Source organism: Mesoplodon densirostris, chromosome 4 (genome assembly GCF_025265405.1).
Source record: "Mesoplodon densirostris isolate mMesDen1 chromosome 4, mMesDen1 primary haplotype, whole genome shotgun sequence".
In the NCBI taxonomy this organism is placed as follows: Eukaryota; Metazoa; Chordata; class Mammalia; order Artiodactyla; family Ziphiidae; genus Mesoplodon; species Mesoplodon densirostris.
Window position 1 is genome coordinate 113,804,546 of NC_082664.1, and position 26,124 is coordinate 113,830,669.

General features: G+C 35.9%; 1 non-coding gene across 1 annotated transcript; it reads right to left on the reverse strand.

Moving 5' to 3' along the window:
- Positions 1–4,880: 4,880 nt before the first annotated feature.
- LOC132489701 (small nucleolar RNA SNORD109A) lies at positions 4,881–4,947 on the reverse strand. The gene has a single exon (XR_009532088.1). It is a non-coding gene; the product is annotated as a small nucleolar RNA SNORD109A (small nucleolar RNA).
- Between the last annotated feature and the right edge of the window lie 21,177 nt (positions 4,948–26,124).

The following is a 26,124-nucleotide window of genomic DNA, read 5'->3' on the forward strand; positions in this document are numbered from 1 at the left end:
CAAACGTAAGGTAGATAGCTAGTGGGAAGCAGCCGCGTAGCACAGGGATATCAGCTCGGTGCTTTGTGACCGCCTGGAGGGGTGGGATAGGGAGGGTGTGAGGGAGACGCAAAAGGGAGGGGATATGGGAACATATGTATATGTATAACTGATTAAATTTGTAAAATAAAAAAAATAAAAAAATAAAAAAAAAGAAACATGGGGTCAGAAGGCAGTAGGAAGATAGTTTCAAAGTTATGCAATGAAAAGACATTCAACTAGGAATTCTTGATCTGACATTAATGCCTTACAAAACTGAAGGAGAAATTAAGACATTCTCAGACAACAAAAACTGAGAATGTTCTTTGACAGCAGCCTTGCCCTACAACAAATGTCAAAGGGAGTCAAGCTGAAATGAATGGACCATATACAATAACTTGAATCCACATCAAGAAATAAATAATATCAGTAAAGGTAACTTCACAAGCAAATATAAAAGCCAATATTAATATGTGTTTTGTAACTCCTCTCTTTTCCTATCATATGCTTGAATAACTGCATAAAACAAAAATTATCAGTCTGTGGTGATGAGTACATAAGTATAGAGACACAATTTGTGACAATGACAACACACAGGGGAAATGGAGCAATATGGAAGCAAAAATTTTATATACTACTGAAATTAAATTGGTATTAATTAGAACTAGTTTGTTATAAATTAAGAAGTTAATTGTTACCCCTAGGGCAACCACTAAGAAAATAACTTAAAGTATATGTAGTAAAAACAACAAGGAAATAAAGAATTTTAAATGGTGCACTCAACAATATCTACTTAACACATAAAAGCAATAGTGAAGACCAAAAACATGTAAGACACAGAAAAAAATGAGCAGCAAAATGGCAGTAGTCCTCCTTTATCAGTAATGACATTAAACAGAAATGTTATAAAATGTATAAGTGAAAGGCAGAGATTGGCAAAATGGATTTAAAAACATGATCCAACTGTATGTTATCTGCCAGAGACACACTTTACATTCAAATAGACAAACTGGTTGAAAATTAAAGCATGAAATAAATATTTCATATAAGTTGTAACCAAAAGAGAGCTAGAGTGACCATACTAATATCAGACAAAATTTGTTTTCAAACAAAAATTGTTTCATGAGTCAATTAAACATTAATAAAAGAGTCAATCGATTAAGAAGATATGGCAATCATAAACATTTACACACCTAACAACAGAGTCCCAAAATATTGGAAGCAAAATTGCACAGAATTGAAGAGAGAAACAGACATCTCTACAATATGTGGATACTTCAATGTCCTACTTTTAATAACCAATAGAAAAATTAGAAAGAAGATCATTCTGGAAATAAAGCACTTGAACAACACCATAAATCAACTACACCTAATGGTCTTAGGCAGAACAGTCCACCTAAAAGCAGAAGATTACACATTTCTCTCAAGTGCATAAGGAACATTCTTCAGAATAGACCAGAAATAACACCCAAAATAAGTTTAAATAAATTTTAAAACATTGAAATCATGCAAAGTATGTTCACTGATCACAATGGAATTAAATTAGAAATCAGTAACAGAAGGAATTTTAGAAGACTCACACACAAGTGGAGATTAAGAAACACATTCCTAATAAACAATGAATCAAATAAGATTCTCTCATTCTCAATGTAAATTATTTGAGATCAATAAAAATTAACATACAACATTCCAAAACTTATGAGATGACAAAAGCAGTACTTGAGGGGAAAATTTTATAGCTGTTAAAATTTACATTAAAAAATGAAGAAAGATTTCAAGTCAATAATATAACCTTATACCTTAAGAAGGTAGAAGAAGAGAAATCCAAACATAAAGCAAGACAAGGAAGAAAAAAAAGATTAGCATAGAAAATAAAGATTAAAGCTTGAAATTATCAATTGAATAAAAATTTAAAAATCAATGAAACCAAAAACTGATTCTTTGAAAACTTCAACAAAATTCAGAAAGTTTTAGCTAAACTGACCAGAGGAAAAGAGAGAAGATTCAACTTACTAATGTCACAAATGGACACAGGCACATTATTACTGATTTCAAAGAAATGAAAAGGGTTATAAACAATACTATGAACAAGTATATACCAACAAATTAAACGATCTAGATGTAATGGACTAATTCCAAAAAACATAAAAACTATCAAAAATAATTCAAGAATAAATTGAAAATCGTAATAGACCTTGCTATGGTCTGAATTTTTGTCCCCCAAAATTCATATTTTAAAATTGCAACCCCCAAACGTTAACGTATTAGTAGGTAGGGCCCTTGGGAAGTGTTTGGACCATAATGGTGGAGACCTGGTGAATGAAATTCCTTTCTTATAAAAGAGACCTCCACTAAACTCTTTTATTCCTTCCACCACGTGAAGATACAAGAAGTCTTCAACTCAGAAGAGTGCCCTTACCCGAGCATACCAGCCCCCTGATTTCAACCATGCTGGTATTCCAGCATCCAAAACTTGAAAAGTAAATTTCTATTGCTTATACACTACCTGGTCAGTGGTGTCTTGTTATGACGGCCCAAATGGATCATGACAGATTAATAAAAAAGTGACTGAGTCAGAAATTAAAAAAAAAAAAAAAAACTACCAGCAAAGAAAAGCCTAGGACCATATGCTTCACTGGTGAATTCTACCAAAAATTTAAGGAAGAATTGACATCAATACTTCTCAAACTCTTTCAAAAAATAGAGGAGGAAGAAACACTTCCTAACTCATACTATGAGGCCAGCTTGACAGTGATACCAAAGCCAGACAAGGACATCACAAGGACCTCACAAACTAGTGAATGTAACAAAAATAAGTAGACTCGCAGACATAGAGAACAAAGTAGTGGTTACCATTGGGGAGAGGGAAGGGAGGGGATGAATTATTTGTAGTGGATTAACAGGTACAAACTATTAGGTATAAAATAAGCTACAAGCTATATTGTACAACATGGGAAATATAAGCAATATTCTATAATAATTACAAATGGAGCACAACCTTTAAAAATTGTGAATCACTATATTTATACGTGTAACATATAATATTGTACATCAACTATACTTCAATCAAAAAAAAGAAGTGATGAGACAGGACATCGTCTTTTTCCCAATCCTAGGAAAAAGTACTTCTTTTTTAAAACACCCTGGGTTGTACATTTTTAATACTTGCCATTTACAGCATTAATACTATACGTCAATTTAATTCTACACATTAAGACAGCAACCATGCACTATAAATCTACTTATATACTAACATGGATGAATAAACAATTATGTAATTTTAGGATCATATTTATTAGACCAAAATATGTTCTAGTGCTCCTGTCATTCATAATTATACTCAAATGTTTTTAAATGATAAGAGTTTCTACAGTTCATGTCAGTAACTGGTAAGGCTCTTTTCCTCCCTAATATTACAATTATTAATGTTCATGGCTATTTTATTAGTTGTTATTGATTTCATTTGAATTACTTTGCTAGGTTCTGGAGAAGTGAAAACATATATTACAATACATAAATAAGTATAAAAATAGCAAAAACAATTATTACTTCAAAGAATTTGTGACCATAACTTTGTCAAGAGAAAAACAGAGTTTACCCATTTCTAAAGTATTAAACACTAGTCCCTATGTAACATAAAACCTGTGTAATCATGCCAAGGAATATACAGACCATTTTCCTTATTGATGGATGTTTCAAGTTTAACAACAAACAATGATTAATTATTTAATATATGAAATTTCACTATCTCTACACTTGATTAACCCAACCCGATATCTTTTGTGAGATTAATGTACTATGGAAAATTGAATTTTTTTGTGTTTCAGAAAAATGAAGTACTTCAAGGTTCTTTATCATTTAAAATCTTCATGGGCTTAGAAAGATCTCAGAAAGTTTAATATATAATTTTTCACATCAAAAAATGAAAAACACCTAATTAAAGTCAAATTCAACACTGAGAAGAGTAGCAATAATGACCCATAATGATCTTATGGATCTGATCAAAATGCTCTAAGTATGATGCTCTCAATCATGGGGTCAACATTCTGAAACCATAATTTGTTATGGAAACTCCCAAGCACAGATTAATTTCACCAAAGGATATTTCACTGCAATAAGAAAATGTATTTAAAAACCAACAATTTTCCAAGATTCTCCACTTGTCAGTCCACCCAAAACTCAGATAAAATAAAATTTAAAATTTGGAAATGAGGGTAGAGGCAATCACCAAAGAAAAGGACACATCATGAAGATACAATCGAGTAAGCCATTGAACAGATGAACACAGAGACTTCAGGGTGTGGCACAGAGCACATGACATATGAATTTTAAAGGACTCAGGTATAGTTACTCACCCCTATTCTCTGAAGTGGAGGCCCTCATTTCAGCCCTTCTACCTCAAAAAACCATAAACAACAACAAAAAAGAAAGATATAGTCTCAAAAAATACTCAACACTAAAAATAAAAACACACTAATACTGACTCCATGGTCAATATTTATTACAGGCATGCATGGTTCCCTTCTTTTAGCCCAATACTAATGAGGCTTTCAGTACCCACCACAGTTGCTTGACCCCTTCTTAATGTAACATTTCTTTTGTTTCCTCATTTATTACTCAAGAACGTTTCCTTTAAACAAGTTCTATCTAAATCTCTGTTCAAAGTGAGCAAAATGAAGCAAGTCTTGGGTCACTTAGCATATATACAGTGAATATTGCCTCATAAGATAGGATGCTAATAATGCCTTGCCCTGGGAGAAAGAAAAGGAATGCTTGCAGCAGTATTATGTCGTCAATGAGGGGTCACCAAATAAAGCCAGGCTATGAGGGTCTTATTTGTCCTATTAGAGAGGCATTCATCTGGACCTCAGATTGACATCTGGAATGAGTCCCTCAGCATCCTCAGACAATTTTTCTCATCATCGATCCAGACAAGTACCCCCCCCCCAACAAATAAGCGTTTCCATAGCTAGGCTTATTTTCTTCAGGCTTATCTACTGCATTATGAATAAAAAAACAGCACATATACAGTAGACATTTTGTTTAGTAGTTGAACCATGGAACCCTCATCTACACAGCACAGTAGGCACATAACCATGGATTTTTTTTTTGAATAAAATTAAATAAAATCTATTGAGAAAATACAAAAAATTAAGTCAACTAAAATTTCAAGGAGTAGTGGAGTAATATTTGTAAATGAGTTAGCAAATAAGGTTTGATTATCGTAGAAATATGAGTAAAAAATCTAAGTTCTGAAATGCTAGTAATAAAAAGATAAATATTTTGGCACATTTAAATTTCACTAAAAGATTATTTTCATACATAATAAAATGGTATAAAAAGGAAATCTATCAATGGTTCTTAAACGTTAGCCAAGTTACTTCAAAGAGAGATTTTTATTTAATAAAGGAAAGAAACAATAATGAAGATTCCATTAACAAAGTAGGCATACCTATGGGGAAAAATCTATCATAAAAGCATGCTCCCTGAGTGCCTGAAAGAATGAGACAACAGGACTTGAATTTCTCACATCACTGGCCAGAACACAGACCAAAACTTTCAATAGCACCCGAGTAGCTGCTCACCTTTCCTCCTTGAAGTATGATAAATTTCTAGCCTTTTACCTGCAGCAGAACATCACAAAGAATATAAATCAGATCAGAAAATACATGAAATTCATTTAAAACTCAAGTACAACAGTTGGTTCTATGTAATTATTTATTGCACAGGCATCCCCGCATGTCTAGTCCTCGTCACACAAATCATGGTTCCTTGGTCCTTTATCACCTTTGTCATTTCATTTCTTCACTTATTTCCTCTCTGAATTCTTCACTCTGCAAATAGTCAGTAATCCTGTCTGCAATGTTATGCAAATTAGTGGCATAACAGTTTTCTTTTTAAGTGAGAAATTCTAAAGTTGTATTCCACCAAATAAAGACTTTGTGAAAATGCTTTGTGATTGGTCAAATGAAAAGCACATGATAAAGGCGTTGTTAGACCTATATTCTGGAAGTAAGATAAAAACTCTGAAAATCTATTACAAACAACATATAGAAATGAATGGAGCAATGGCAAGAACAGAAAAATATCGATAGATGAGACAGTTCAAAAGATAAGTGGAAATTATATGGAAAAAGACATTAGAGATAGGTAAGACATAAGTGGAATTAAGATGGAGTAAGATTGGCTTGTCTTTTCTCCACACAGAATGCAACTAAGAATCCTAGGAGGATTATATCTATAAACCAACAGACATCTCTGAAGTATAAAGGCCTGCAAGTAAACTGGGGAACTCAGAATGCTAAGTAAAAGGAACTAGACCTTAGATGCTAAGTAATGTTTGATTCCATTTAAATGACATTTTGTAAAAGGCAAAACTATAGAAACAGTGATTGCAAGAGATTGTGGAGTAGAAGGAGGAGAAACACAAGGGGATTTTAGGGGTAATGGAACCCCTCCACATCATGATCGTGGTGCTAGATATACTATTCTATACCTTTGTCAAAACCCACAGAACTGTAAACGACAAAGGGTGTATTTTACTGTACATAAAATAAAAATTATATAAGGGGTACAAATATAAAATTGAAAAAAGGCTGGGACAGGGACTTCCCTGGTGGTCCAGTGGTAAAAAATCCACCTTCCAATGCAGGGGACACGGGTTCAATCCCTGGTCGGGGAACTAAGATCCCACATACAGTGGGGCAAATAAGCTCGTGCACCACAACTAGTGAGCTCACGCGCCACAAACTACAGAGCCCATGTTCTCTGGAGCCCGGGCACCACAACTACAGAGCCCACACGCTCTGGAGTCCACACGCTACACCTAGAGAAGAGAAAACCAGCATGCCACAACTAGAGAGAAGCCCACGCACTGCAATGAAGAGCCCACACATTGCAACAAAAGATCCCATCTTCCTCAACAAAGATCCCACATGCTGCAACTAAGACCTGATGCTAATTAATTAATTAATTTAAAAATATTTTTTTAAAAACGAAGAAAGGCTGGACTGAACACTGGACCTAGTATTCATGTACTCAATCCACACTCTCATGTATTGAACGTATATATTTTTTAGCAGGCACACATTCAAAGGAATACCATTTAATAAGGAACCAGATACTCAGATATCAAATGCTGAATACATGCAAAGCTAGTAGCACTCAAAGCTACCCAAACTCTGAGCTAACATTAAAATGAGTTAGCTAACATCTTCCCTCACTTGCTTAGAATAGAAATACAGTACTGTTCAACAACAGTGATTTTGCCTCTCATTTTCTTCAGATTTTTCACAATGTATGAATATATGATCCAGACACATTCATTCAAAAGGGCACCTTTTGTTGGCTGCCTGTGAAAAAGGATAGACCCTGAAGACACCCAAGAAATAACAGTCATTCATAACCCTGGAAACATACTGAAACAATTGATTTACATGTGAAAATTGGAGATGACAATGAATAAGGGAGGCTACACCAGCTATTAAACCAATGAGAGAGTTTTTCATTTCAGTTCTTCATGAACATTATGAGTAATATCAATATATTTCTGTGGCAAAATTCTACCAATCCGAATGATCCTACTGTCCTTGAATAATATTTAATTCACTTATTTGAGATACCCTTTCTCCATCATAATTAATGTTGTAAGACAAGGAAATGCTTTGTATGAAAACCAACATTGATTCCATAACATTTAAAACAAAAAACATAAAAGCAAAAATGCACAATAATAAAAAATATATATACCCATTGAATCAACCATGTATGAGGCAATGGGCATCAACTGTGTTTATCTTGGTTTTTCAATTTACATAATTATTTCTACAATAACATTTTCCACCAATATTCAACAGGATATTCACGGTGCACAGAGTTGTACACCTTCAAATGAAACAAATATGATCTTAAAGTCCTGGTCAGAAAACTCAAAATGTTAAACATAGAGTTACCATATTCTCATCCCTAAAAGAACTAAATCTCTACATAGGTATTTATAGCAAGATTATTCAAAATAGCCAAAGTGTAGAAATAACCCAAATAGCCACTAACTGATGAATGAATAAGCAAAATGTGATATATCTATAAATGGAATATCACTCATCCATAAAAAGAAATGGAGTTCCGATACATGTCATAAGGTGGCTGAACCTTGAAAATATTATGCTAAGTGAATTGTGGGTAAAAAGACTTGTTCTATTGGAAATGGTTCAAATGCAGATACAGATAAGACTCATTGGTATCATAGTATTCATGAACTTATCCCACACTTTCATATTTCCTGAGCAAGTATGTACACCTGAAACCATATGCTTCAAGATATTCTTCTTTTTACATATTATTTTATACTATCATTTTGACCTAATTTCAGACTTAGTCTTATAGTTGTAAGTCAACTATACTTAAATAAATGTTTTAAAAAGAATATTAAAAAGTATCCTGTTTCTCTTCAAATTTTCTCCAATAAGTTCTAGCATCCTTTGATGTTCCTGGTTAAAACAATTATTGAATATTATGATTATTGCCAAATGTTGAGCTCTTATATCCTGTCATTCTTATAATGTTCCTTGCAGCTTTCTGTAGTAAAGAACTTTACTTTCTACCCTATTCATTCATTCATTCACATATTAGGGGTTTTTTTTTTTAGCATTTTTTTTTTGTGTGTGTGTGTGTGTGTGGTAAGCGGGCCTCTCACTGCTGTGGCCTCTCCCGTTGCAGAGCACAGGCTCCGGACACGCAGGCTCAGCGGCCATGGCTCATGAGCCCAGCCACTCCGCAGCATGTGGGATCTTCCCGGACTGGGGCACGAACCCATGTCCCCTGCATCGTCAGGCGGACTCTCAACCACTGCGCCAACAGGGAAGCCTGATTTACATATTAGTTTAATAATATTATAAACATCTTAACATCATTAATCAGTTTTATCATCCTTAAAGAGATTTACCAGGTCCAAACATCCCCAAATTGTACCAGTCAAAACCAGAGGCTGAACAGCTCAGTGTCCAGCAGTCCTCTTTGACAGATGCAGCCTTACCCATATATGACTGGTTTTTCCTTCTGTACTTATCTTCCTCCTTCAGTATTCTCAACGTTACAGAGCCCCAACTGTGCGTATCTTATGTAGGTCCATTTCCCCTCAAGATACCAGAAGATAAAAAGGCAAAGTTAGAATAGCATAGCACATACCTTGCTATAAACCACCCAAATTTTTAAACATACCTTAGGCACTGCTATGGCACAGTCAGGCAAAACTTATGTCACAATTCACTCTGCTTATCATTCTGGCCAACATTTTAGCTACTAGCTGAGAATTACTAATGAACCACACTTGTAAGACACAGTGTTGTCTTTAGAAAAGTGTTAGAATGAATACAGAGAACTGGATAAAATTGAATTGATTATGGAACACACATTCATATGAAGTAGATAGTTTATAATCCAGACCATATGGTCATAAAGTACAATTTGAAAAAAATATTCCAATAGGAGATTATGGAATTTGAATCTATATCAGTTGGGGATTATTTCTTCACTCCAAGATCTTCATTGGTCCTTTCCCTGCTATCTACAGTATTTGTCTTGGTATTGCCTATCACCAAGTCTGATCCAAAGTTGATTTCTTCCATTTACTGATACTCCACTTACTGGCCATTTCTCTTTGGACTTTGATCTGTGCCCCATTCTCTATCTATGAAATGGTTTCTGCTGAAGAACACTGTCCCATCACCTAAGCACTGGTGCCCCATATTTTTAGAGGTCATTCTGTGTAGATTTATACCACGGAATTTTCCACAAACCAATGTCCTATTCATCTTTTTCTCCTGTTCTGGCAATGTCTCAACACATACACTTTTTAGCTTAAAGAACTAAACTTGAGAATTCTCATGGCTCTGACCTTAACAACACAGAGAAAACAAATATGAGCTCAGAAATGTGCGTCTTTTCCCCAAACATGGGGAGATTTAGCAAAATATAAGTATTTTTAATTATCATCTACCAAAGGCTGTGACACTGAGTGTGTGGGTTTTTTTAAGTTGTGAGTAACAGAATGAATTGCACAATCAAACTTAGTTTCAAACTCAGTCTCTATCTTCTCATCTTATAAAAAGGAATGAATATCCTAATCTGTTATTTTGGTTATTATTAGCATTAAATGAGATAATCCATGAAAAATTATTTATCTCAGCATGTGGTAGTACACATACTAAGAATTCAATAATTGCTATATATAATTGAAATATATATATTTGAAATTACACCACACACACACACACACACACACACACACAGATAATAGTAAAATAATGACCCAAACTCACGATCAACAGTTTTTGAACATTCTTCCTGTAAAATTGGTTTATTGACCATATCCAAACAATCACATACATATATCATTTTATGTGAATGAAATACAATATTAATGCCTCAAACATTGTTGATATTCAGTAACTGATGGACAAATGAACTTTTGAAAAACCTAGATGTTCATATCAATTAATTTCAGTATACATTACCATATATAACTGAATACAATTCAATTAGATAAATGAATCATCATTAATTTACCTAGCATTATGACTTGATAAACAGATTACTTATAATTTTACAAGTATAACTAAGGCTCTCATGAGTACCCTTGAGTTTATATATACATTTGAACACTCCCTATTATATCTTATAGGTAAATCTCTAAAAATAAAATTTTTAGTCAAAATGTGCTAATTTCCATCTAATACATATTTTTCCACTCTCTATTGGAAAGACCATAACACACAAGGAGTCCCAAATTCTCCACACTTTGTTAACAAATGTGCCTGTTAATCTAATAGGTGAAAAAGTAACTGTTGATTTATTTTATTATGCGTGTTTCTGTCTGTGTTTAAACACACATACACATATTTATTTCATTATATATGTATAATGATTAATAATTATTTAATATATATTTAATGTTTCATTATAAAGATAGATATGGTTGAGTATATTTTTACGTGTTCTTGGCCATTCACAATACTTACCTTTTATGAATTGCTCGTTTATGTGTTTTCCCACTTTTGTACTGGAATGCTTGCCTTTTTCTAATTGATTTGCATGAGCCTTTCATAGAATATTAACACTAAACTGGTCATATATGTAAATATACAGGTACATTTTCAATTGACTGCAGAATAAGCAATAGCCCAAATTTAATTTTAAGTTAGCGTGTTTTAGATACTTTTTCTTTCCTCTAAACCCTCCAATGCAGATAACATGAAGAAAACTCAGAAAACACAGTTTAACTGGATTAAAGATTATATCCATTAGCTATTTATGCTGTTGAATCTTTCACATTTTTACAAACTAGGTCACATAACAGCCTTGGAAGATACAAATCCTATTCTGAGATGTTGAAACAATTACAAAAACTGTTCAAATGATGTCAAAATAGACTGAAGTCAATGCCTAAGGAGACTGGATACCACCAAGGAAACTGATAGATAACATTTTGACTTGAAATGTGCCGAAGGGGAAAAGAAGGCAGGCAAGATTTTGGACACAATCCTTGCGGACTTTATAAATGGAATGTGGGAGAAATATGCTCAACTTAAAAATATAATTTATTGGTTACAACTGGAAAGGGGTTCATATTACTCCAGTCACTTATACAGTTTTACATTGTTTAGGTTATGATGGCATGTAGTATTCATTTATAGCACTCTCTTATGAGTGAGATTTAGCAGAAGAACTAAAATAATTTTCATGAAAATAAAATAGGGAAATAATTTTCAGATATTTTTACCATGTAGTGAGGTTAATCCAATTATTTTCCAGGTTCTGATTTAACCAATGCTCTAGTTCAGCATGTGGTACTCAAGCCCACAGCCTGCTGTTGTAAATAAGGTATTACTGGAACACAACCATACTCATTCAATTAATTACACATTATGTTTAGCTGCTTTCACACTACAATAGAAGAGTAGATTAGCTGTAACAGAGTTCATAAATTCTAAAAAGCTGAAATCATTTGTTATTTGGCCTTTTACAGAAAAGGTTTACCAATCCATGGTCTAATTTAAAGTAAACTGAGGTGATAACTCCATGTAATTAAAACTGAGTCTTAAAATATGGAGACATAGGTGGACTGAAAAGGCAGAGCTATATTTAGATGAAATTTTCTCATGTAAGCTGACACAGAATATAGGCAACTCTATTTTGATTTTTCAAATTTGAGCACAGTAGTAAGTCCAGAGTTCCTGGTCCTCAGTCCTCATGTTCTCTTCTTGTTTTCTCCTTATACATCATCACTTCAGAGACCACTGTCATCACTGTCCTTTCACATGGGAGGTAACCCCCTTGTTTTTCTATTGCCATGCTCTTCTGCCTATTATACTTAATAAAGGCATGGATGGAGAGATAGATAAATCAATGATACACAAAAGATATTTATAAGATGGGTGATTGAACTTGAATGATAACTTATCTATTAATAAGTAAATAGGCAGATGATAGGTAGAGATATACAGATAAATACAGAAGATAAAGTGATAGATAGACAGATAGATGATAAAGTAGAATGGGGCAGAATTTGAGAATCATTAACATAAGACATTACAACACCAAAGTGCTTCTCAAAACTGAGCACTTCTGCTTCCACAGAAACTTATTTATCTTACATGTCCATTGGAATATGATTTCTACATTTATCATAAGATCAAGGATGGTAGTATGTTTTGGTGACAATGTACATTGCAAAAAGTACAACAGCTTCCTCTTTTCTGTATGATTGTCATGGAATTTCACATGTGGGGATCATGTGAAAGCAAAAAAATATGCCATTCAAATCAAACACAAAAAATTCGAAGGTTAATTTCATCCTCCCTAAATTCAGAGGTTGTGAGGTACCCATGTCCCACTTATCTTCAATAAAGAGATGTTATTTCAAGAGATGGATCAATTCTGTGTTAAGAGAACTAATACCAAATGTTTACATCACAGCACAATTCACAAAATATTCCGTATTTCTATGCCTTGACCAAATGGTAATATTATCAATTAATCAAATGAAATATTTCTAATATCAATTCACTCCAATCTTTTTACCTTCGTTTTTCTCTTTAACACAGTCATCCATTTACTCTCTAACTAACTTATTATTTTATTGTAAATACCATGAAAGCAAAACTAGCCATTTAAAAGTGTGGAATGATTATTTTCTGTATGACTTTCTGGGTAAGACAAGAATATAAATAATACCAAATCCCTGTCAAAGGGAGCTCATTTTTCAAAACTGTCAAGAGACACAGAGAGCAACACATAACAACAAACTGTTTAGTTAAGAACTCTTCATAACAACTGCTTGTTAAAGTATCTATCACATCCTGCTTTGTTAGCCTAAACTTTTGCTTCAACTATTTTCTATGCCAACTACCCCCAAAATGGATTTTATTTCAATGAAGCAGAGAAAACCATGGAATATTATCTTTAAAGTACTAGGGGAAAATGTTAAATCATAATTCTATATTCAGTAACTATATTCCTCAATAAAGAGGACTAAATAAAAGACACTGTCAGATAAAAGAAAATGAAGAAAAGTATCACCAGTACTACTGGTGCTAAAGAAAACTCTTTGGGAAGATAAATAATGATATCAGAAGGAAACATGGATCTTCTGGATAGAATGAAAAGCTTTAAAACTGGTTAGTATGTGGGTAATTATGAAATATTTTCCCTCTTAAATTCTTAAAAATAAATATACCTATTTAAAACAATTATTCTATTGGCTATATGGTTTAGAGTAGATATAGATATAATATATATGACACCTCTAGCATAACAGGGGGCAGAGACTAAGTAAATATGTATGTATGTTTCCAAGATTCTTCTGTTTATGTGGTGATTTAATGGTCTTAAAGACTGAAATAACTAAACATGTATATTGCAATCACTAGAAAACCACTAAAAAACTACAAAAAGGTAGAGTTAAAAAAGTAAAGGAAGGCTTCCCTCGTGGCACAATGGTTGAGAGTCTGCCTGCCGATGCAGGGGACTTGGGTTCTTGCCCCAGTCTGGGAAGATCCCACATGCCACGGAGCAGCTAGGTCCGTGAACCATGGTCGCTCAGCCTGTGCGTCCAGAGCCTGCATGTCTGGAGCCTGTGCTCCACAATGGGAGAGGCCACAACAGTGAGAGGCCCACATACAGCAAAAAAAAAAAAAAAAAAAAAAAAAAAAAAATAGTAAAGGAAAATGGAATTCTGAAAAAAAAATTAAACAATCAAAAGCAAGACAGAGAAGAAGGGAAGGAAGAACAAAAAACAGAAGATAGACACTGATAAGGAGTACACACTTACAAAGAAAAAAACAATAAAAGAGGTGGAGTAAATCCGCCTTTTCAATAATTATATTAAGTGAACACTGAATAAACACTCCAACTGTTAACAGTTAAAACATAACCTAACTATATGCCATCTAATAATGACAATATTTTGTACATAAAGATATAGGTTAAAAGGAAGAAAAGATGAAAAGATACACCATACTAACAGAAAGCATATGAAACCTAGAGTAGTTATATTACTTTCTAATACAGTAAATTTCAAGTTAATGTATTACCAGAGATAGAGACATTTCATAATATCAGAGGGTCAATTTATAAGGGAAACATAATCATCATGAAAATTTTTATGACTAATAACAAAGTTTCAGATTACATGAAATGAAACTAACAGAAATAAGGGGAGTAAGAGACAAATCCACAATCATAGTTGGTGACTTTAAACTCTACTCTTTCAGTAATTTATAGACCAAAACACAATATCAGTCATAGAAGATATGAACAATATATATCAACCATTTAAACCTAATGGATATTTATAAAACACTATAGCCAACAATTTTAGAATGAATGCACTTTTTAAAGTGTCTATGGCATATTCACCAAGAAAAACCATATACCAGGCCAAAATCTTTAAAATCCCTCAAATAACGTAGAATATATTCACTGATCATAATGAAAATTAGAAATCCATACAATAAAATATCTTTGAAGAATAAAAGGAAACAGTGAAGGACTTACATATTAGTATAGCTAATGAAATTTGTGTAGCTAATAAAATTTTCTCTGATTTTTCATAATTGTATGATCTTAACTTAGTTCAGTTTTAGAGTCAAGCAATCCTTACTTGTAAGAGTAAGTCAGCACAAGATTGAAATGCAACCCTAGAATATTGTTCCCACACCTCAGGAAGGTTTGACAGAAAAAAATACTTTTACTGTCATTAAAATGGGGCATCCTACCCAAATCTAAGAAAATTTGGAAGATTAAATTCTTATTAAAGAAAGTACTTTAAGTTTCAAAAAACAATGTTAGAGCAAAGAGAAATATTTTGACTGAAAAGCAAGATACAGAATTTTAGGAATTGGGAGTCAACAAGATGGTGACAAAGGAGTTCCCCTCCTCATACAGACACACCAAATGTACAGCTACACATGAAGCAATTTACTCTGAAAGGGACCCAGAAACTAGCTGAGCAACTCCTACAAGTAGGACAAATGAGAAAATATGCACATCAAAACATGTAGGAAAGGCTGTTCCTTCCACACTCTTGGCATCAACTCCACCCACAGCCCAGTGCCTTACAATCAGGAGAGAAGTCTCAACTTCTAGCTTCTCCCTGAAAAGCAAAGGGCTTGAACTCCATATCTAGCACACCAACTGCTAAGACCCACCAGAGGGACAAGCTCACAAAATCCCTTGCTCTAAAAACCAATGGAGCTTGTGTCCACAAGACTTACAACACTATAGCAAAAAAAAGAAACAATTCTTAATAAGCATGCAAGCACTCACCAAGGCTATCAGTCCAGCAATCAGCATAGAGGGAACAGGCAAAATTGCACACCTCACAGTTTTTCCCTGAAAGAGTATCTGCATACTTTAAACGCTGCCGCCTAAAGGCCAGTCTTCTAACTTAGCAGGCACTAGGGGCTGGCTGTGATACTCCCCAGAGAATGGGGAAATGGACACCACTCCCCCCCACTCCAGATGGCTCTAATTTCCTACTCTCTCCCCGGAATGGCTTTGTACACATGCCTACACCCAAGATTTTATAGCTTCTGCCCGAGAAATGGGTAAAGAGACCATCAGTCTTACAGTTAAAGGGGGCTCCATTCACAAGTTCCACAGGACCATAGAAAACAAAGGAGTAATTCCTAGCAGGCTACTCCCTAGGCTCAGTGAGAAGGAGAAAGCAAAATTACCCTTCTCCCAATCGTTCCCTGAAAGAGGTTTACCTGCATACTGTAAAAGATGGAAAGTTATACTTTATTCTTGGATTGGAAGAATTAATATTGTTAAAATGACCATAATACCCAAGGCAATCTGCAGATACAGTGCAATCCCTATCAAACTACCAATGGCATTTTTCACAGAACTAGACCAAATAATTTTAAAATTTGTATGGAAAAACAAACAAACACAAATAGCTGAAACAATCTGGACAAGAAGAACAGATCTGAGACAGAGGGATGATCATACGAGGACACAGGGGGAAGGCAGCCATCTGCAAGCCAAGGAAAGGGGCCTCAGAATGAAACTAGTCCTGCCCACACCTGGATCTTGGACTTTCAGCCTCCAGAAATAAATAGAGACACATGAACCATGAAACCAAAGAGAAGGCCGGAAAAGAAAGGTCAAGATACATCAGAAATACATCTACACGTGGAACAACTCCTACAGAACACCTACTGAACGCCGGCAGAAGACCTCAGACGTCCCAAAAGGCAAGAAACTCCCCACGTACCTGGGTAGGGCAAAAGAAAAAAGAATAAACAGAGACAAAAGAATAGGGACGGGACCTGCACCAGTGGGAGGGAGCTGTGAAGGAGGAAAGGTTTCCACACACTAGAAGCCCCTTCGTGGGTGGAGGCTGCAGGTGGCGGAGGGGGGCAGCTTCGGGGCCACAGAGGAGAGCACAGCAACAGGGGTGCAGAGGGCAAAGCGGAGAGATTTCCGCACAGAGGATCAGTGCTGACCAGCACTCACCAGCCTGAGAGGCTTGTCTGCTTACCCGCCGGGGTGGGTGGGGATGGGAGCTGAGGGTCAGCTTCGATCCCAGCACAGGGAGAGGACTGGCAGCGTGAACACAGCCTGAAGGGGATAGTGCGCCACAGCTAGCCGGGAGGGAAGCTGGGAAAAAGTCTGAACCTGGACAAGAGGCAAGAGACTTTTTCCTCCCTCTTTGTTTCCTGGTGCGCGAGGAGATGGGATTAAGAGTGCTGCTGAAAGAAGCTCAATAGACGGGCGTGAGCCACGACTAACAGCGCGGATCCCAGAGACAGGCATGAGATGCTTAGGCTGCTGCTGCAACCACAAAGAAGCCTGTGTGTGAGCACAGTTCACTCTACACAACTCCCTTCTGGGGAGCCTGTGCAGCCCGCCAATGCTAGGATCCCGTGACCCAGGGACAACTTCCCTGGGAGAACGCACGGCGCGCCTCAGGCTGGTGCAACGTCACGGCGGCCTCTGCCACTACAGGCTCGCTCCGCATCCGTACCCCTCTCTCCCCCAAGCCTGAGTGAGCCGGAGCCCTGGACTCAGCGGCCCCTTTAACCCTGTTATGTCTGAGCGAAGAACAGACGCCCTCCAGCGACCTACACACAGAGGCGGGGCCAAAACCAAAGCTGAACCCCGGGAGCTGAGCGAACAAAGAAGAGAAAGAGAAATCTCTCCCAGCAACCTCAGGAGCAGCAGATTAAATCTCCACAATCAACTTGATGTACCCTGCATCTGTGGAATACATGAATAGACAATGAATCACCCCAAATTGGACTTTGAGAGCAAGATTTATTATTTTTTCCCTTTTCCTATTTTTGTGAGTGTGTATGTGTATGCTTCTGTGTGAGATTTTGTCTGTATAGCTTTGCTGTCAACATTTGTCCTAGGGTTCTATCTGTCCATTTTTTTAATTAAAAAAATTTTCTTAATAATTATTTTTTAATAACTTTATCTTATTTTACCTTACTTTATTTTATTTTATTTTATCCTCTTTCTTTCTTTCTTTCTTTCTTTCTTTCTTTCTTTCTTTCTTTCTTTCTTTCTTTCTTTCTTTCTTTCTTTCTTTCTTTCTTTCTTTCTTTCTTTCTTTCTTTCTTTCTTTCTTTCTTATTTTTCTCCCTTTTATTCTGAGCCGGGTGGATGAAAGGCTCTAGGTGCTCCAGCCAGGAGTCAGTGCTGTGCCTCTGAGGTGGGAGAGCCAACTTCAGGACACTGGTCCACAAGAGACCACCCAGCTCCACATAATATGGAATGGCAAAACTCTCCCAGAGATCGCCATCTCAACACCAGCACCCAGCTTCACTCCACGACCAGCAAGCTACAGTGCTGGACACCCTATACCAAACAACTAGCAAGACAGGAACACAACCCCACCCATTAGCAGAGAGGCTACCTAAAATCATAATAAGTCCACAGACACCACAAAATACACCACCAGATGTGGACCTGCCCACCAGAGACACAAGATCCAGACTCATCCACCAGAACACAGGAACTAGTGTCCTCCACCAGGAAGCCTACACAACCCACTGAACCAACTTTAGCCACTGGGGAGAGACATCAAAAACAACGGGCACTATGAACCTGCTGCCTGCAAAATTGAGACCACCAAAACAGTAAGATATGGAAAATGAGAAGACAGAAAGACACACAGCAGATGAAGGAGCAAGATAAAAACCCACCAGATGTAACAAATGAAGAGGAAATAGGCAGTCTATCTGAAAAACAATTCAGAATAATGATAGTAAAGATGATCCAATATCTTGGAAATAGAATAGAGAACATACAAGAAACATTTAACAAGGACCTAGAAGAACTAACGATGAAACAAGCAATGATGAACAACACAATAAATGAAATTAAAAATACTCTAGAAGGGATCAATAGCAGAATAACTGAGGCAGAAAAACGGATAAGTGACCTAGAGGATAAAATAGTGGAAATGACTACTGCACATCAGAATAAAGACAAAAGAATGAAAAGAACTAAGGACAGTCTCAGAGACCTCTGAGACAATATTAAATGCACCAATATTCAAATTATAGGGGTTCCAGAAGAAGAAGAGAAAAAGAAAGGGACTGAGAAAATATTTGAAGAGATTATAGTTGAAAACTTCCCTAATATGGGAAAGGAAATAGTTAATCAACTCCAGGAAGCACAGAGAGTCCCATACAGGATAAATCAAAGGAGAAACATGCCAAGACACATATAAATCAAATTGTCAAAAATTAAATACATACTAGAGAATGGACTTGAGGATATGGGGAGGGGGAAGGGTAAGCTGTGACAAAGTGAAAGAGCGGCATGGACATATATACACTACCAAATGTAAGGTAGATAGCTAGTGGGAAGCAGCCGCATAGCACAGGGATATCAGCTCGGTGCTTTGTGACCGCCTGGAGGGGTGGGATAGGGAGGGTGGGAGGGAGATGCAAAAGGGAGGGGATATGGAAACATATGTATATGTATAACTGATTAAATTTGTTATAAAGCAAAAAATTTAAAAAAATCTTCATTAAAAAAATTAAATACAGAGAAAACATATTAAAAGCAGCAAGGCAAAAATAACAAATAACACACAAGGGAATCCCCGTAAGATTAAGAGCTGATCTTTCAGCAGAAACACTGCAAGCCAATAAAGAGTGGCAAGACATATTTAAAGTGATGAAGGAGAAAAACCTACAACCAAGATTACTCTACCCAGCAAGGATCTCATTCAGATTTGATGGAGAAATTAAAACCTTACAATAAAGCAAAAGCTGAGAGAGTTCAGCACCACCAAACCAGCTTTACAACAAATACTAAAGGATCTTCTCTAGGCAAGACACACAAGAGAAGGAAAAGACCTATAATAATAACAAACTCAAAACAATTAAGAAAATGGGAATAGGAACATACATATCGATAATTACCTTAAATGTAAATGGATTAAATGCTCCCACCAAAAGACACAGACTGGCTGAATGGATACAAAAACAAGACCCATACATATGCTGTCTACAAGAGACCCACTTCAGACCTAGAGACACATACAGACTGAAAGTGAGGGGACTGAAAAAGATATTCCATGCAAAAGGAAACCAAAAGAAAGCTGGAGTAGCAATTCTCATATCAAACAAAAGAGACTTTAAAATAAAGACTATTAGAAGAGACAAAGAAGGACACTATCTAATGATCAAAGTATCGATTCAAGAAGAAGATATGAGAATTGTAAATATTTATGCACCCAACATAGGAGCACCTCAATATATAAGGCAAATACTAACAGCCATAAAAAGGGAAATCGACAGTAACACATTCATAGTAGGGGACTTTAAAACCCCACTTTCACCATTGGACAAATCATCCAAAATGAAAATACATAAGGAAACACAAGCTTTAAATGATACATTAAACAAGACGGACTTAATTGATATTTATAGGACATTCCATCCAAAAACAACAGAATACACATTTTTCTCAAGTGCCCATGGAACATTCTCCAGGACAGATCATATCTTGGGTCACAAATCAAGCCTCACTAAATTTAAGAAAATTGAAATTGTATCAAGTATTTTTTCGGACCACAACATTATGAGACTAGATATCAATTAAAGGCAAAGATCTGTAAAAAAGACAAACATATGGAGGCTCAACAATAAACTACTTAATAACGAAGTGATCACTGAAGAAATGAAAGAGGAAATAAAAAAATACCTAGAAATCAATGACAATGGAGACACGACGACCCAAAACCTATGGGATGCAGCAAAAGCAGTTCTAAGAGGAAAGTTTATAGCAATACAATCCCACCTTAAGAAACAGGAAACATCTCGAATAAACAAGCTAACTTTGCACCTAAAGCAATTAGGAAAAGAAGAACAACAACAAAAAAAAAACCCCAAAGTTAGCAGAAGGAAATAAATCATAAAGATCAGATCAGCAATAAATGAAAAAGAAATGAAGTAAATGACAGAAAAGATCTATAAAACTAAAAGATGGTTCTTTGATATGATAACTAAATTGATAAACCATTAGCCAGACTCATCAAGAAGAAAAGGGAGAAGACTCAATTCAATAGAATTAGAAATGAAAAACGAGAAGTAACAACTAACACTGCAGAAATACAAAAGATCATGAGAGATTACTACAAGAAATACCATGCCAATAAAATGGAAAACCTGGAAGAAACGGAAAAATTCTTAGAAATGCACAACCTACAAAGACAGAATCAGGAAGAAATAGAAAATATGAACAGACCAATCACATGCAATGAAACTGTGATTAAAAATCTTCCAACAAACAAAAGCCCAGGACAAGATGGCTTCACAGGCGAATTCTATCAAACATTTAGAGAAGAGCTAATACCTATCTTCCTCAAACGCTTCCAAAATATAGCAGAGGGAGGAGCACTCCCAAACTCATTCTACGAGGCCACCATCACCCTGATACCAAAACCAGACAAGGATGTCACAAAGAAAGAAAACTACAAGCCAATATCACTGATGAACATAGATGCAAACATCGTCAACAAAATACTAGCAAACAGAATCCAACAGCACATTAAAAGGATCATACACCATGATCAAGTGGGGTTTATACCAGGAACGCAAGGATTCTTCAGTATACACAAATCAATAAATGTGATACACCATATTAACAAACTGAAGGAGAAAAACCATATGGTCATCTCAATAGATGCAGAAAAAGCTTTCAACAAAATTCAACACCCATTTATGATAAAAAACCTCTAGAAAGTAGGCATAGAGGGAACTTTCCTCAACATAATAAAGGCCATATATGACAAACCCACAGCCAACATCGTTCTCAATGCTGAAAAACTGAAAGCATTAACACTCAGATCAGGAAAAAGACAAGGTTGCCCACTCTCACCACTCTTATTCAACATAGTTTTGGAAGTTTTAGCCACAGCAATCAGAGAAGAAAAGGAAATAAAAGGAATCCAAATTGGAAAAGAAGAAGTAAAGCTGTCACTGTTTGCAGATGACATGATACTATACATAGAGAATCCTAAAGATGCTACCAGAAAACTGCTAGAGCTAATCAATGAATTTGGTAAAGTAGAAGGATACAAAATTAATGCAGAGAAATCTCTGGCATTCCTATACACTAATGATGAAAAATGTGAAAATGAAATCAAGAAAACACTTCCATTTACCACTACAACAAAAAGAATAAAATATCTAGGAATAAACCTACCTAAGGAGACAAAAGACCTGTATGCAGAAAATTATAAGACACTGATGAAAGAAATTAAAGGTGATACAAATCAATGGAGAGATATACCATGTTCTTGGATTGGAAGAATCAGCATTGTGAAAATGACTCTACTACCCAAAGCAATCTACAGATTCAATGCAATCCCTATCAAACTTCTAATGGCATTTTTCACAGAACTAGAACAAAAAATTTCACAATTCGTATGGAAACACAAAAGACGCCAAATAGCCAAAGCAATATTGAGAACGAAAAACGGAGCTGGAGGAATCAGGCTACCTGACTTCAGACTATACTACAAAGCTACAGTAATCAAGACAGTATGGTGCTAGTGCAAAAACAGAAATATAAATCAATGGAACAGGATAGAAAGCCCAGAGATAAACCCATGCACATATGGTCACCTTATCTTTGATAAAGGAGGCAGGAATGTACAGTGGAGAAAGGACAGCCTCTTCAATAAGTGGTGCTGGGAAAACTGGACAGGTACATGTAAAAGTATGAGATTAGATCACTCCCTAACACCATACTCAAAAATAAGCTCAATATGGATTAAAGACCTAAATGTAAGGCCAGAAACTATCAAACTCTTAGAGGAAAACATAGGCAGAACACTCTATGACATAAATCACAGCAAGATCCTTTTGGACCCACCTCCTAGAGAAATTGAAATAAAAACAGAAATAAACAAATGGGACCTAATGAAACTTAAAAGCTTTTTCCCAGCAAAGGAAAACACAAACAATGTCAAAAGACAACCCTCAGAATGGGAGAAAATATTTGCAAATGAAGCAACTGACAAAGGACTAATCTCCAAAATTTACAAGCAGCTCATGCAGCTCAATAAGAAAAAAACAAACAACCCAATCCAAAAATGGGCAGAAGACCTAAATTGACATTTCTCCAAAGAAGATATACAGATTGCCAACAAACACATGAAAGAATGCTCAACATCATTAATCATTAGAGAAATGCAAATCAAAACTACAATGAGATATCATCTCACACCAGTCAGAATGGCCATCATCAAAAAATCTAGAAACAATAAATGCTGGAGAGGGTGTGGAGAAAAGGGAACACTCTTGCACTGCTGGTGGGAATGTGAATTGGTACAGCCACTATGGAGAACAGTATGGAGGTTCCTTAAAACACTACAAATAGAAAAACCATGTGACCCAGCAATCCCACTACTGGGCATATACCCTGAGAAAACCATAATTCAAAAAGAGTCATGTGCCAAAATATTCATTGCAGCTCTATTTACAATAGCCAGGAGATTGAAACAACTTAAGTGTCCATCATCGGATGAATGGATAAAGAAGTTGTGGCACATATATACAATGGAATATTACTCAGCCATAAAAAGAAATGAAACTGAGCTGTTTGTAATGAGGTGGATGGACCTAGAGTCTGTCATACAGAGTGAAGTAAGTCAGAAGGAGAAAGGAGAAAGACAGGGCTTCCCTGGTGGTGCAGTAGTTGAGAGTCCGCCTGCCGGTGAAGGGGACATGGGTCTGTGACCCAGTTCGGGAGGGTCCCACATGTTGCGGAGTGGCTGGGCCAATGAGCCATGGTCACTGGGACTGTGTGACCGGAGCCTGTGCTCCACAACGGGAGAGGCCGCAGCAGTGAGAGACACGTACCGCAAAAAAAAAAAAAAAAAAAAAAAAAAAAAAAAAAAAAAGAAGGAAAGAAAGAGAAAGACAAGTACTTTATGCTAACATGTATATATGGAATTTAAGAAAAAAATGTCATGGAGAATCTAGGGTTAAGACAGGAATAAAGACACAGACCTACTAGAGAATGGACTTGCAGATATGGGGAGGGGGAAGTGTAAGCTGTGACAGAGTGAGAGAGTGGCATGGACATGTATACACTACCAAACGTAAAATAGATAGCTAGTGGGAAGTAGCCACATAGCACAGGGAGATGAGCTAGGTGATTTGTGACTGCCTGGAGGGTTGGGATTTGGAGGGTGGGAGGGAGGGAGATGCAAGAGGGAAGAGATATGGGAACATATGTATATGTATAACTGATTCACTTTTTTATAAGGCAGAAACTAACACACCATTGTGGAGCAATTATACTCCAATGAAGATGTAAAAAAAATGACATTAATAAATGAAGAAAAAATTTAAAAAAAAAGAACAGAGCTGGAGGAATCATGCTCCCTGACTCCAGACTATACTACAAAGCTACAATAATCAAAACAGCATGGTACTGGTAGAAAAACAAACGCATAGATCTATGGAACAGAACAGAGTCCAGAAAGAAACCAAACACTTATAGTAAATTAATCTATGACAAAGGAGGCAAAACTACACAGTGGAGAAATGACAGTCTCTTCAGTAAGTGGTACTGGGAAAACAGGACAGCTACATGTAAAAGAATGATATTAAAACATTCTCTAGCATCATATGCAAAAATAAACTCAAAATGTATTAAAGACCTAAATGTAAGACTGGCAACCAAAAAATTACTAGAGGAAAACATATGCAGAACACTCTTTGACATAAATCGGGGCAATATTTTTAGGATCTGTCTTCTAAAGCAAAGGAAATAAAAGCAAAAATAAACAAATTTAACCTAATCAAACTCAAAAGCTTTTGCACAGCAAAGTAAGCCCCTAACAAAATGAAAAGACAACCTACCTAATGGGAGAAAATATTTGCAAATGATATGACTAATAAGGGGTTAATATCCAACATACATGAACAGCTTATACCACTCAACATCTAAACAGCAAACAACAACACTAAATGGTCAGAAGACCTGAATAGACATTTTTCCAAAGAGGACATGCAGGTGGCCAACAGCCACATGAAAAGATTCTGAACAATGCTAATCATCAGGGAACTGCAAATCAAAAACACAATGATATATCACCTCACACCTTCAAAATGGCTATCATCAAAAATAACACAGATAACGAATGTTGGCGAGGATGTGCAGAAAAGTGAACTCTTGTACACTGTTGGTGGGAATGTAAATTGGCACAGCCACTGTGGAAAACAGTATGGAGGTTTCTCAAAACACTAACAATAAAACTACCATCTAACCAAGCAATCCCACTTCTGGGTATATATCCAAATAACCGAAAACCCTAATTCAAAAAGATACATGCACCCCAATGTTCATAGCACAGTTATTTACAATTGCTAAGATAGAAAAGCAACCTAAGTGTCCATCAACAGATGAATGGATAAAGAAGATGTGAGATACATAGATAGATAGAGAGATAGGGAGATAGATAGAGAGATGTGTATATGCATATATACATACACATACACAGACAGTGGAATATTTCTCAGCCATAAAAAAGAAGGAAATTTTGCCATCTGCAACAACATCAATGGACTTGGAGGCTATTGTGCTAAGTGAAATAAATCAGACAGAGAAAGACAAATACTGTAATGATATCACTTATATGGAAGATCTAAAAATAAAACAAACTAGTGAATATAAAAGAAGCAGACTCACAGATATAAAGAACAAACTAGTGGTTACCAGTGAGGAGAGGAAACTGGGGAGGGACAATAGAGAGGTAAGGGATTAAGAGATACAAACTATTGTGTATAAAATAAGTTACAAGGATATATTGTACAACAAAGGGGATGTAGCCAGTATTTTATAATAATTATAAATAGAGTATAACCTTTAAAAATTGTGTATCATCATATTGTATATCTGTAATTTTTATGATACATAATATTGTACATCAACTTCACTTCAATTTAAAAAAACACACTCAGCCTTCTCCCTCTAGCCCACTCCAATAATAAAACCAGGCTACCAGTATTTCCCAGGAAGCATCTTCTACCCACATCTAGTGCCCCAGCTTTTATGGCAGCCACCTGA